The sequence below is a fragment of the Lonchura striata genome, chromosome 5 (genome assembly GCF_046129695.1).
Source record: "Lonchura striata isolate bLonStr1 chromosome 5, bLonStr1.mat, whole genome shotgun sequence".
NCBI classification, from domain to species: Eukaryota; Metazoa; Chordata; class Aves; order Passeriformes; family Estrildidae; genus Lonchura; species Lonchura striata.
In genome coordinates, this window is record NC_134607.1 from 14,916,321 (window position 1) to 14,929,685 (window position 13,365).

The 13,365-nt window shown below is 48.0% G+C and overlaps 1 protein-coding gene and 1 long non-coding RNA gene across 6 annotated transcripts in view; one reads left to right on the plus strand and one right to left on the minus strand.

Moving 5' to 3' along the window:
- The window catches only part of SOX5 (SRY-box transcription factor 5), a 609,634-nt gene extending 597,931 nt beyond the window's left edge, over positions 1-11,703 (minus strand). For 2 of the 5 annotated variants that reach the window (XM_077783327.1, XM_077783323.1), the window contains exon 1: positions 10,295-10,469. The gene's annotated coding sequence lies outside the window, so the exon portion shown is untranslated. Of the gene's footprint in view, positions 1-9,882; positions 9,986-10,294; positions 10,470-11,569 lie in introns of those variants that run through there. The other 3 variants (XM_077783333.1, XM_077783325.1, XM_077783324.1) reach the window with 3 other exon arrangements.
- LOC116184827 (uncharacterized) lies at positions 10,709-12,238 on the plus strand. Its single transcript, XR_004149512.2, has 2 exons — positions 10,709-10,803; positions 11,959-12,238. It is a non-coding gene; the product is annotated as an uncharacterized LOC116184827 (long non-coding RNA).
- The last annotated feature ends 1,127 nt before the right edge of the window (positions 12,239-13,365 follow it).

Consider the following 13,365-nt stretch of genomic DNA (forward strand, 5'->3'; position numbering starts at 1 on the left):
ATCACACATTTTAGAAACGGTGGGCAGGGACTTGAAACACAGCCTCACTGGTTATAAAAAATGAAAGGAAAAAGAGTAAAGCTGGGAGGAAAGCAGGAGAGAATGCATATTTTTTGCTCTGGAAGACAGATCAGTTGCATGAAGCTTATTTTCACTGGGGTAGACTCTTTGAATCACTCTAATCCTTAAAGTATATTAAACAACACATTGATGCAGGCAATCACCGATCTGTTGATCTCCATGCCAGAAAAGGACTGCTGGGACTCACTGGTCAGGCCTCCTGCCTGATGGAAGGACCTCACCCAGCAGTTCCCTATAACCTCTGCTACAGCAAAAACCAAAGCCCAGGCACAGACCCTGCTGGTCCTAATCCTGCATGGAGAGCATTAGAAACTGAATATTCCCACTTTTTGTCTGTCTGCCCATCTTCCCTCAGCCACACCAGCTTGGGACCAACGTGCCCACAGACCAGTGAAGAGAGCCATGGCCATAAACCATTCCCACAGCCAGCATCTGGTTGTGTCACCAGATCCACCCCACTGTGTGGCACAGAAAACTGATCATGTGAGGATTAGTTGAGGAAGATCTTTGAGCAAATAATTCCTTAACAAAACATAGATAGATGGTTTTTAAGGAATTATTTACTCAAAGATCTTCCTCAGCACCAGTAAAATTAAAGCTCCCATTCAGCAAAGGGCTTGAAATATATGCCAGACTTTAAGCACCAAAGGAGAGCTGCTGGCCACATTAGTGGGACTGAAGTGCTCAGAGCCAGGCACATTCGGAACCACGTCAGGGCCAAAATCCCCGCCCAGCCATTCCAAATGCATCCAAGGCTTGCGCTTTGCTTCTGGAAACTTTATTCTCACTTTACATATAGTCAAAACCTGACAAGAGCTCACTGTCGGATTATGCAGGAAATCTGCAAGTTTCACCAAGGTGTGATCTTATGCTTTTTCACACATTATTGTATCATGCTGCGCCAGAACACTAACGTATGCACAGTTCTAAAATAACTTGCATTATTACAGCCCAGCATGGCAAATGGCACCGAGAAGCCAACACACAGACCTCCAGAGACTTGCTCCTCAGTGACTTGCAAACTGATAAGGGGTCACAATTCCTTTCTTATGGGGAGGATTTTAAAAAAGGAAAAAAAAAAAGACGAAAAAAGATAAACAATCCAAACCAATCTCAGCATTTCAAAACCTTTTCCCCCATTTCTCTCTCTTTCAAATGTAACTGTCAATTTTCAGATTTGTCTTTGGTCATGTCAGAGTGGGAAAACGGGATTTAATAACATTTAACTGACTTGCTATCAAGAAGGAAACATATTTTTCTTCTTTCAAATTTGAAACCAACACTTTCTCTTTTTTTTTTCTGTTGGCCTACTTTCTTTTAAGTTGCTTTTCAATTATTTATGAAAATGCAATAATGCATTACTTTGCTGTGCAAATGTTTAGAAGAAGGAGATAGTGTCTTTCAAGTGAAAAAAACCCATCCATGGCCATACAGAGGTTTATTTAGAAGCACATTGCAGGTGACACTTTATAAAAAACAATACGCTTTCATTTGCCTCCCAACACACATCCCCATTTTCTTTACACTGTGTGTTTGAGTCAATACAAAGTCCACAGCTCCTGCACAGAAACACCCCACTCATTGCTCTCCTGAGCTGGAGCTGTAACAAACAAAAGCTTGACACAGAAAACTGTACAGGGGGCTGAACCAAAGCCTATTAGGACACTAAAAAGACTCCATGCTTTCTGAACAGCCTAAGAGAGGCAAAACCTTGTTCTGATAAATAAAGGAGACCAATAACAAAACACTCAATGGTTCAGTCAGATTATTTTTTTTTAAGTTTTTTGCTACTTTTTTACTTGAAGCAGCTGGATTTCGAAACAGCTGTGCTCTAAGCTCACTGAACACCAACTGCTGAACTTCTTTCTGCACTTTTCAAAATCCCATGTGGATGCACGCTCAAGTGGCTAACCACAGGCTCACCACCTCAAGGTTTTAGAATCAATAGACTGAAACAAATAGCAAATTCTGCCCTGACAGCAGCAGGTACAAAACCAGGCCCATAATGCTAAGATGTTCTTAACAAGAGCGTAACACAAACTGAAATATAATCAGGGAAATACAACCTACCAAAACAGCCCTAACAAGCCCTAAAACAACCCTAGATAAAAACAACTCCAACAAAAACCAAAACAACTCTAACAAACCCTAAAACAACTCTAAACAAACCTCCATCCTGAAGGTTTTCAAGCCTCAACTATACAAACCATGACTGCTGTAATGTCCAATTTTCTGCTGGCACTGGCCTTGCCCATACAGGTGGCCCCACCTGGCCAACATCCCCAGTGATACAAAAGAAAACAAAACTGCAGAAGGACTTAGAGAATCAAATCTCTGCTACTATTATTAAAAATGTACAATGTCCTCAGTATCACTCCTTAGAACTGGGATCCATGTAAATCCTGCAGTCACTGGAGGTCCTGGAAGACACCTCCCACACTCTCTTGTGGCAGTCCCTGCCTTTTCAGAACAGTGTTTAACAACACAGGTTTCTTAGGAAATGAACTTTTTTCTTTTCCCCTTTATTAGAATGACTCAGGCACCTAAATCACCCTGAAGGTCATTGGGGCACTGTCTGTATGGTCTTAAAAATGCACAGCTGCATTGAAATCTCATTTATCTAACAAACACCATGCTTGTGTAAACTCATATTTTGCTTAATTTACATGAATTTTTAAAGCTAAACCTATACTTAAATATTGTTCTTCAACAGGGACATAGAGCACACCTCTACAACTCACACACAGGTGTTGAGATAAAAACAATTACAAAAAAACTGTCCTGTTATACAAGGACATATTTCCTTTTTCTTACATGTAAAACTACAGAATTCAAAACGAAGCAAAGCAAGAAGAAAAGTCTCACCTTCTTAAAACCTTCTACTATTGTGCAACAGCATTTTTCTTCCATCTTGCTGCTTACAGCTACTTCTTTATGCTGTGTTTGCATGCATGGCAGAGGTGCTTGGGTATGCAACTACTGCTGCTATTCACACCACGGGACCCACGCCTTTACCTCCAATCTACTTTAAGAATTAGAATCTGTTGGTTTCTCCATTTTCTACTCCATTTCAGCTTGTTACCTCTCACTAGGAGCCCCTTTCTGTGCCAGCACAGTGCATGAGTTATTAAAAGAACAGTGGGACATCTGTAGAAGGTGCAAGAAGGTGCTTCCCTCCCCTCCAGGGCTCCTCATGGAAACACGCACTGCTCTCATTCAGAGAGATTCTCATTCTGTCCTACACAGAGTGAGAAACTGCTCTAATGGCATCTTGTGACTGTGGGGTGGGATGCAAGCACCCACGTGAAGTACCCAAGCAAGGTTTGAAATGTGCTGGGGAGCAGCTGGACACGTGCCTGGAGAATCCCCTGCACACATTTTACTGAGAGGGCCTCAAGTGGCTGCAGAGCTGGCCCCCATCCTCACCCCTACTTCCAGGGGCTGCCACAGAACATATCCCAGGGAATCACTGCACACTTTTACTGGGCTGATCTCCTCCATGGCACTTTGCTGGCAAAGAGAGGCCTTCAGCTTCCAGTACTGCCAGCTGCCTTTCAGAAGCACTAAACTCGCACATACACATCGGTACATATTCATCAGCATTTACTCATTTGTAGCCTCTCATGAGAATTAATATTATTCCTCTACAGTGGCAGAACTTCCAACATCCTGTGCAAACTGCTACTTACCTATGGCAACCCCGTTTATGGGAATGCCTCATTATATATAATTTCAGGTTTCAATTGGAAATTGTTTTGCAGAAGTGACAAGCACTTCGCTGTTTCTATCCCATCCCTGTCTGTTCTGTCTACAGGATCTCAGCAACAAGCACCATCAACAACTCACTGCTCGCCCTACCTGTGCACACACACTGACTGAGTAACATGTGTGTGACTCCCAAACCTGAACTAATTAATTGCCCTGTATTTGTAAACCTCAGCCGTAGTATGCTCAATGCACCACAGTGATACTAAACAAACCCACGTTCCAAAAATTGGAACAAATTGCTCCTCTCCTCACAATCCTCCTGTCCTGCTCCTGGCAGCTGCCTGCATACAATTACAGATATAAAATCAATCTGAAGTACAGAAAAGAACATAGTATCTCCTACTGAGCACGCTCTTCTTCCAGATTTGAATTTGTAAAGCAAAATATTGCATTAACAAGTTCCCTTTTCTGTGACTTAATACACTTTTTATATATTTTGCGCAGCTTCCTGGCAGGTGTGTGCAATTTGTTATCAAACAGAAGTGTAATTGACACATACACCGCATTTCTTGATATTATTTATGCACTTGCCTATATATCAATGTGAGAAGCATAATCTTTAATGCCACAGCATTAAAGCAAGCTCATCCCAGTTAAAAGGCATTTGCATATTCCTGGATGCCACGTAGGGACAGCACACAGAGTGCCACAACAGCTGCCTTTCCCTGGGTGCCCCAATGTCCCCAGGCTCCTTCCAGAGTCAGTGGAGAAGACTCCACCAGTGTGTGTGATTTGGTGTAATAATCACTGTTACAGAATAGGTACTTTCTCCGTTTCAGTAAAAAAGTTCTTTAATACAGAAGTGAGTATCTGGCTTTAATTCAATCTGCTCTGAAATCTCTCGAAAACCATTCATTTTCTATCATTTTCTAATTCTCTTCTCTAATGGTTTCTGAATCTTTTTCAGTATAAACCTGGTCTATTAGGACTAATCTCCTGCTAGAAGGTTGGTTGTGACATTAATGGTATTCCCAGCTAAGAAAAGCAACTCTTCTATTCACTGACTAAAGGCACTGACTTAGCCATGTAATAGGTATTTTGCTTTCATAAAATATATATATATATATTGCAAAATTAACTTCTAGATCCTTATTAAGTAAATATTTAATTGGTTAGCTGAGGATCACAAGTATGTCCCCCAGCCTTTTCATTGCACTGAAAGCTTGCTCATACACAAAGATTTTATAGCAGAAGAAAAGGTAGACTCCATAGTCCTAGTTTAGAAATTGAACCAGTTTAATTAAATGTATCTTTAGACTGACTGCTACAAACCACAATATGGTACTCAGTTTAATTTAAATCTGTTTTGTTCACTTACTCCCTGTAGAAATTGAAGATACTGCAAGCCATATTTAAATCTGTTTCAAAGCGTCTGAGCAGAGCAAGCTCAACTGAATTTTGTCCCCTCACCACCAAAACAGGGGCAAAGCAACTTAAAGGAGGAGGAGCTCAGCTATGAGCTGCCAATTTCACCCCATCCCATCACCTCTTTGTTGTCCCAGCCATCCTTCTAACCTGCTTAACCCAAAGCCAGGGCTGACAATCTGGCTTTAAATTAAATTAAACTAAATTAAATTAAATGCAACAACTAAGATCACTGCCATAAAGAGCAGTAGTAAGACCTTAAATACAATTTTAGTAATACTCTAGTTATACCTTGCACGTCTCACTAGGCTTGGACTGCTAAAGTCAAGTTCTGGATACATGGGACAAATCTAAGCCTGCTGAGTTAGACATGACCATTCCTAAAACCTTTCAGACTCATTTCAAGGAAAACCTGGATTAGCTTTCTAGGCACCAGGAGACAAAAATGGAAATCACTCCTCTATGAGTTGAGGTCTTATTTGGCTCCTCTTTTGTAAAACTCTGCTCCTTCCAGAAGCTACAAAATGTCATCAAGTTGCACTGGCCCACTGAGCCCGCTCAGCTTTTCTCAGGACATGCTCACAAACCAAAATAGACTGGTCTCAGTGTTCAGTGTCCTTTCTCAGACCAGTTCAGCATTAATACAGTACTGACTTCCCCATGTATTTTAACTGTAATCATTCAAAGGATCAAATACTAGTACAAAAATATATCATTTAAATGGTGCGAGGATTTTTGCTAGAGATTTTATAGTAGTGAAGAATACTATCCTTATAAAATAACTCTGACCTGCACTTCTCAGGCAATTAATTTCCTTGAAATATAGACAAATACTTTATTCTTCAAACAATAATGACAGAATACACTTTAGCTTTGTCACCAGGATTTCTTTTTATTTAAAAGAACAACAGGAAATGGGAATGGGGGGAGGGGAAGAGTTCTATTAAAGGACAATTCACTGAAAGGTCTTTTAGCTGGCAATTGTCAGCACAGCTCAGGGCCAATGGATCAAATTTAACTCTCAAAAGTGCTGATGGTTGTATGAGTCTTCACAGTAGGGGCTGGCGCTCTGGGCCACTCAAGTTCAATTTTTGGTGTTACCACAGGATGTAGGAACTGGGATCTTGGTGAGCAAAGATTTGCTCAGTATTTGATGCACTGGGTAAAGTGGTATTCTTAAAATCACTAGCCTCCCAAGCAGCCAGTAAGCCAGCAGGAGGTTAGTAGGAAGAGAAAGTAATTGTCCTTTGTGCCTCTGAAAATAGCCAATATTAAAGGATCCTCTTATGTATTACTGCGTTTCAATCTACACTTGCAGCTCAAAGGAAAAGAAAGAGGCTGGAGGAGAGAGAAAATAAAGCTGTCAGAAATATTACAGGAGACCCTCCTCAGGCTGTCATGAAGTGTATGTTCTCCACACCCAGAAACCTGTGCATCCAGAGAAGATGAGTGCTCTCTGTAAGCAATAAAAAACTTGTTCAGACAAGGCACTTTACATACACAGAGTGTGCTGTGCATGTCCCTGTGCATTCACCATGAGTCTGAAGAGGTCAGAGACCTGGGGAAAGCCCTGCAAGAGTGATCCTCAGACACTTATCCAGGATGTCCAGAGTGCAGCCAGCACCTTGTGGACTCCACTGTACCTAAATCATTGCAAATGCTCTTTACATGCAGACCTTGCTCTCCACGCAGTGCCCAAAGCGGGTGGAAGTGCAGCACGACCAGCAGCAGAATGCAAGCCTAATGCTCTGATCTTGACCTGAATGTTGTTATGTGTTAGCAGATTTCCCAAAATGAAGCAGATCTGGCCGCCCATTTCCCTAGTCCTTCTGTTTGGTCACAAAGCTGAAAGGAAATTTACTTTGGGTCTGGTCACAACATAAAAAAGAAAGAAAACTCTCCAAAGCCCCCAGCGCTTCAGTGCTGCTAGAAAGGAGCTCGCTTTTGTTTCAAGCCTCAATTCAAACCAAATTTGTGTCTGAACTTGACTATATAATATATCCTAAGTGATTAACTGGACTGTATCTAATGTCTTGAAAATATGGAGAATTTAAGCAAAACAAATTGCAAAAAAACCCCTGAACTTACAGTACAGCAGACTTAAAGGCTTTACAAGGGCCGTTGCAGTGGGGTCCAGATGCCCACTCCCTAACCAGCCACATTCCCACTGCCTTCTGTATGAGAACAGCTCTGCCTGTTCAGGGAACATGTGAGGATCTTCATGTTGAAAACAGGAAAAAGAAAACTTCCTTGCTAATAGGAGAAAAATCCTTGCAATAATACTAATCTATTTATAATGGTCAAAAAACATGACAGCTTACAACAGCGTCAGAGCAGTGCTCTGGCAATATTTTAGCATACTGCTGTATTTTTAGAAGGACTGTTCATTTACTTTCTCCTAAATGCTGCAGAGTTCTTATTTTTCAACAAACGATATGTGGGGGGTTTTTTTGGTGTATCATATGCCAACATCAGAGTGTTTTATCTCAGGGTAAGTAGGAACTGCAGGCAAAAACAAAGCTCCTGCACACAGGCTGCTGTGCAGCAGTTCTGCTGGGGATGCCAAATCCCAGTCTCCTCCCGTGCTTTATGCAGCGAGAGCTCCGCCACTTACAAACCTCCCTGGAGCGCAGCGCTGCCTTTTCACCATCACCAACAGAAAACTGCTGGGTTTCTTCACCCTGAGCACTGAGGAACTGTCCCATTGTAAACAGTAGCACTGACAGTTTAATGGTATTGCTCAACCTAACTGGTGCCAGCAGCAGCGTGTACGATAAGGGTGCAGGAAGACGTGTTTAAGCACTTTTATGTTTTCTCAGCACAGGGTACCTTACCATTTCAAAATTCATCTGCAAGCTACCTTCAGTGAAAAACTGTTAAGAGTCACCTGGGCCTACAAGATCATGACAACAGGATGGTCACAGTCCCTAAGAGCCTCTGCAGCTGTACCTCCAAGACCTACAAAATCCACAGGCTCCTACTTTCTTTCTAAAAAGCACATATGAGCTTCCATTGCTTACAAAAACTTACACTAGACTAAATTAAATACATGTGCACCCACATGTTAACTGAATTAACTTGAAACCATCGATACATCTCAAATGTCCATCTGTTTACACAAGCCACTTGCAGCTTTCAAGTCTTGTGCTCCTCATAGTGTAACTCTCAACCAAAACAATCTAAGTGCAAGCAGAAAGCTCTGCTGTGAGATTTCCATGCATAATGACCATGTGTTTATTGGGTTTTCATGTTCAAATCATGTCAGAATAGACATGCTATCCATTTGCAAGATGCAACACATCGTGCCAGCCTCTCCTTCTTCAGCCGCAGAAGCCTTGTAAAACAAAGCTGGCTCTAACCTGGACAGATATTATAGCTAAATTTAAAATATCTCTCTCTGCAATTACAGTTTGATAGCTGTAAATGGTGTAGCTTGCAGGACAAAGAATTAATTTCTGAGGCAATAATGTATCTTCCAGGTCTAGTAAGGATTAAGAGCAGCAGATACAAGTAGCTGTTTTCAGTTAAGTTTCAAATGATAAAATACTTTGATGAAAAGCTTTGTACTAGCTCTTCCTAAGAAAAACTTGTCCTAGCTCCTCATAAGTGGCCTTTCAATCTGAGTGGCTCACTTCAGCAAGGCTGTGCACAGCTAGCTGGATTTAAACTGGAAGGATGAAAGCCAGGACACATTATGCTGCAGTTCTACAGCTGGAATCAAACTTCCTTTCCTAATCTGAACTAAACTTTGTTTTTCACTCTTTGACAGAGATGGAGTGAAATGCAGCTCTACTAAAAATAAAAAATCGACCAAAAAACATTTTCCCTCTAATTTTAGGATGTTGCTGGCTTTCCTTTTAGAAGAGGTCAATGTTTTAGCAATGATAGCGACAGCTCCCTGTGCCAGGCTCTCAGAGAAAACGGTTCTCATCAGACACCATCCTCCTGGACGTCCCTACTGCACTGCTGTTGATGATGATGATTGCAATGTTGAACGCCTACAAATCTCCCACGTGCCTATTTCGTTGGCCTGTTTTGTTAAAAAAAAAAAAAAAAAAAAAAAAAAAAAAGCTCGAGGCCATTATTCATGAGCAGTAAGAAAACAAATCACTCTTAGACCTACTCCTCTTGCAGATTCCCACACTTATTACCCAAAATCCCACAGCTCGCTATTGGTTCTACCCTTGACCAAAGTACAGGGCTGAGGCAGCATGCCATCCCCTGGGAAAAGCCGATCACGTTCCTCCCGGCGAGCGGCTCCGGTTATTCTAGGGTCGCATTCGGGCTGGAATAAAGTCCCCTAACTTTTCAGAGAAGGCAGCGCTCGCTCCCAACGCCAGTGCCTGGGGACCCCCGGGGCCGAGCGTGGCCGCGCTCCGCACCCTGACGGGGAAGTCGCTTTTCCCCCCTGACCCGCTCTCTTTTCGAGGGCAAAAGAGCCAAAACGAGCGAACCGAGAGCCCTCCGCAACCTTCCAAAGAGCCACGCTCCTGCTCGGGCAGAAGCGAGGAAGGCGCCTCGCAGAAATACGTAAAGATGCTCACGCCGGTGCCCCCCACCCCGGTGCCGGTGCGGTGCCCGCCGTGCCCCCCGCTCGCCCCTGCGCGCTCCCCGGCAGCGGCGCGGCGGCCGCCGCCGCTCGGCACTCACGCACGGAGAGGCAATTACAATAATTTAAAGCTTCCTGTCCGCCGGCTCCGCCGGGATCCCGAGGGCTGAGCCATGCCCGGGCAGGGCGCGGAACAGCCGCTGCCCCGCCACACACGCGCGGGCACCGCGGCCGGACCGCCCCCGCCCGCCCCCAGCCCCGGCGGCAGCGGAGCAGGAGCGGGAACGGGAGGAGGAGGAGGAGGAGGAAAGGGGGGGCGTGACAAGTTGTGCCAAACTTCGGGAGGTGTGCGAGCGCCCGGGAGGAAGCCGGCCGAGCTGGGCTGACAGCTGGCCCCGCCGCCTCCCCCGCCCCGCCGCCGGCGCCCACCCCGCCCGCCCCCGGAGCCCCGCGGGGCGCCGAGCGCCGAACGCCCCCGGGGAGCGGCCGCGGCGAGGAACAAAGTTAAAACGGCGGCAGTCGCGCACCTACCCGCTGTCTGGCATGTCTCCTCCGGGCGCGGGGTGCTAAGTGAGACACTGGCGGGGTGGGGAGAGCCAGAGGTGCGGGGAGGGACCGGGAGATGGGTGTTTGGTGAGCTCTTCCTTTCTCTCCCCCCTTCTTCCCACCCCTTCCCCCTTCTCGCTCTCTGTCTCTCAAGGACGAGGTGAAATCCCTTGGCTGGTCATGAGGCGGCTTCAGAGACAAACAACACAATGCGAGTGCAAATAACAAAAGGGAAAAAAAAAAAAAGGAGAGGGAGAGGGAGACCGGGAACAATGGGGGAGGAGAGGCTCGCCGCGCCGCGCCTGGCCGCCGCCGGCACCCCGGCAGGCAGGAGGAGGAGGAGGAGGCGGAGGAGGAAGGCGATATGGTGACAGCGGGGAGGGGGCTGCGCGGGGAGTCCCCCCGGCGCGGCAGGGCCGCCTCAGACCATCGCCGACCTCCCCTCCGCCGCCCGCCCCGCCGCGCACCGGGGCGGCCCTGCGCGGCGGCCGCCGGTAAGTGACGCGCCCGCTGCCCCCGCGAACGGCCATCGCCGCCAGCATCATCCTCATCCTCGCTTCCGCGGAGGGAGCGGGGCCGGGCCTGTCCGCCGGTACAACCGGCGGTTCAAAGCGGCGGGCACCGATCCCTTCCCGCCTGCCCACGCTCCGCCCGGGAACTTCTTCACCGAGCGGGGCTGTCGCGGGTCCCGGGAGCGCCGCTCCCGAGTCCCTTCCCGAGGAGCGGGTCTCCCCTCCCGCCCTTTCGTTGGGAGTAAACACGCCGAGAGTTGCGTGTCCGTGGGCGTGTGCGTGTCCGCTGGCACCTTCCGCACCGGCAGCCCCTGGCACAGCGGTGCGGTGGCGCACGTGCCCAGCCCGCGGCATCCCCTCTGCTCAGCTCCCGCTTCATCCCCGGCACCCCCAGCTGCCCGCGGCATCCCCTCTGCTCAGCTCCCGCTTCATCCCCGGCACCCCCAGCCGGGCTCAGCAGCCCGAGAGAGAGGCAGAAGTTTTGGGTCCCGCCGCGCCCTTCCCCTCCGCGCTCTCCCGCAGGGGCCGAAGAGGAGGCGGCGCGCTCGAAGCCCGGCGGTGTCACCCGCAGCCCCTGCGTTACCTCGGCGGCCCGGGGGCCCGGCAGGACCGCGGCTCTCCGCGCTGCCGGAGCCCGTGCCCGCGGCGGAGGGGCCGGGCAGCCCCCGCCGTGTCCCCGCTCCCGCGGGCAGGAGGGGAGCGAGCGCTTGTCCCCGCGGCCCGCCTGTGCCCCGGAGCCCGCGGTTACCTCCTTCCTCCTCTTCGGCTCTGCTCCAGCGGCCCCGCCGCTGCTCGGGGCAGCGCGCAGTGTCCCGGGCTGGCCCCGCCGGCCCGCGGGGACCCGGCCGGCCGCTGCCGGGGCTCGGAGAGTGGGTGGGGGTACGCGGCAGTGGGTGTGGGGGAGCGGTGCGTCCCTCCCGCTGCTCCTGCCCGTGCCCAGCGCAGCCGCTCGGAGCCCGTCCCGCTGCTGCGGGTGCGACGCGCCCCGGGGCGCGGGGGGACGGCGGGCACAGCCCAGGGCTGCAAGGGTGGCGGTGCCCCGCCGCTAATAAAGTCACGCTCGCCAAGAACCGGGTCTGCCTCTCGCTCGCTGGCTCTCTTGTTTACTTACGGGGTCTTTTATTTTTAATGAAACAGTTTGTACACGTGCTTTTCCGAAGCGCCGAAGCCGGCTGGACGGAGGTCGAGCCTGAGAGTGGGAAACGCAGAAATCTGCACCCTGAGCCAAATTGCTCAAAGAAGAGCAAGTTCGGTTATTATTCATCTCCACCAGGGAAGTCTTATCTTCTACAAATATTTGATACTGGGACAAGTCCAATAATTAACAAGAACAATCAAACAATTTCACTGCCTTCTTGGGGATTTAAAAAGTCATCATCTGGAATTCATGAACATTACAACTTTTTTTTTTTCCTAAGCTTGGATATGTTACTGTATATGATCTTTTCTTTGCGTGTGTGTGTCCCTAAGTGATTTTACCCTTTCATGCAAAAAGATGCAAACCATTAACAGCGCAGATAATATTCAAAACTGCTGATTCAGTGAGACTTCAGACCTCTCCGTAGGAGTGGTGAGAGAGGGTGGTAACTGATGGGAAAAGGAGAAAAAAAAAGAAAGGAGCTGGAGGAATGTTTCTTTCTTGGCTTCCTCCCTACCTCTGTGGCAGGAACTCCCACGAGAGTCCTGTGGGTGGGATGGGAGCAGGGCAGATGTGAGCTTGGCCAGCCCTGTATAGGTGCAAGCATCAGCTCTCCCAGCCAGCCCCATAACTCCTCATACCAGAAAAAAAGCCAGGCTGGCAGAGGAGTGGGGCTTCTGAGCTCTGCAGCAGCATTTCTGCAGAGTTGGTGTGCCAGGGAGGCAGCATGGCTCTCAAGGCCTGCAGTGAGCCAAGCAGGACAGACAGGGAGTGAGCCATGGCCTGACTGTATCCAAAAAACCCAAACACTAAGCCAACCTCAAAGTTGCCTCTTCTGAATTAAATCCAGGCTTTTGAGAGAGGCGTCCACATGCTAGGTGATGATGTTTCACCCTGCACCGTCCCAGTCACCAAGCTGTGCACAACTTCTGGCTCTGGCCGTCCGAGTCACACAGCCCCCTCCTGCTCAATGCAAATCCTGCTTCTGATGGCTGCTGACCCTCCGTGGGCAATGGAATAGCTCAGGCATGAAGCTTGGCTCACTCTTAGGTCGTCTCAGACCTGGGGACCGACAGTCAGACTTCCACGGGTCAGGCTGACAGGCTTTGTGTGTCCTCCCCACATCCTTCAGAACTCTCTTCTATTCATACCCTGCCCACACCTTTTTTTGCTTTGCATAAGCACTGCCCCCCCCACACTACTTGCTTTATGCCAGCTCCTCCTTACAATCACGATAAAGTTCCTTGCAGTTCAGCACAAGAAAGGAATAAGGGTGGCTGGGTCCAAAACTAATCTGGTGTAAAGAGAAAAAGCCAAATGCGGGTGCATTTTATTTAAGATCAAAAGCACAATGGTGTGAGATTGTATTATGCTCTCCACAGGAGCTGTATTTTTCTAGTTCTACA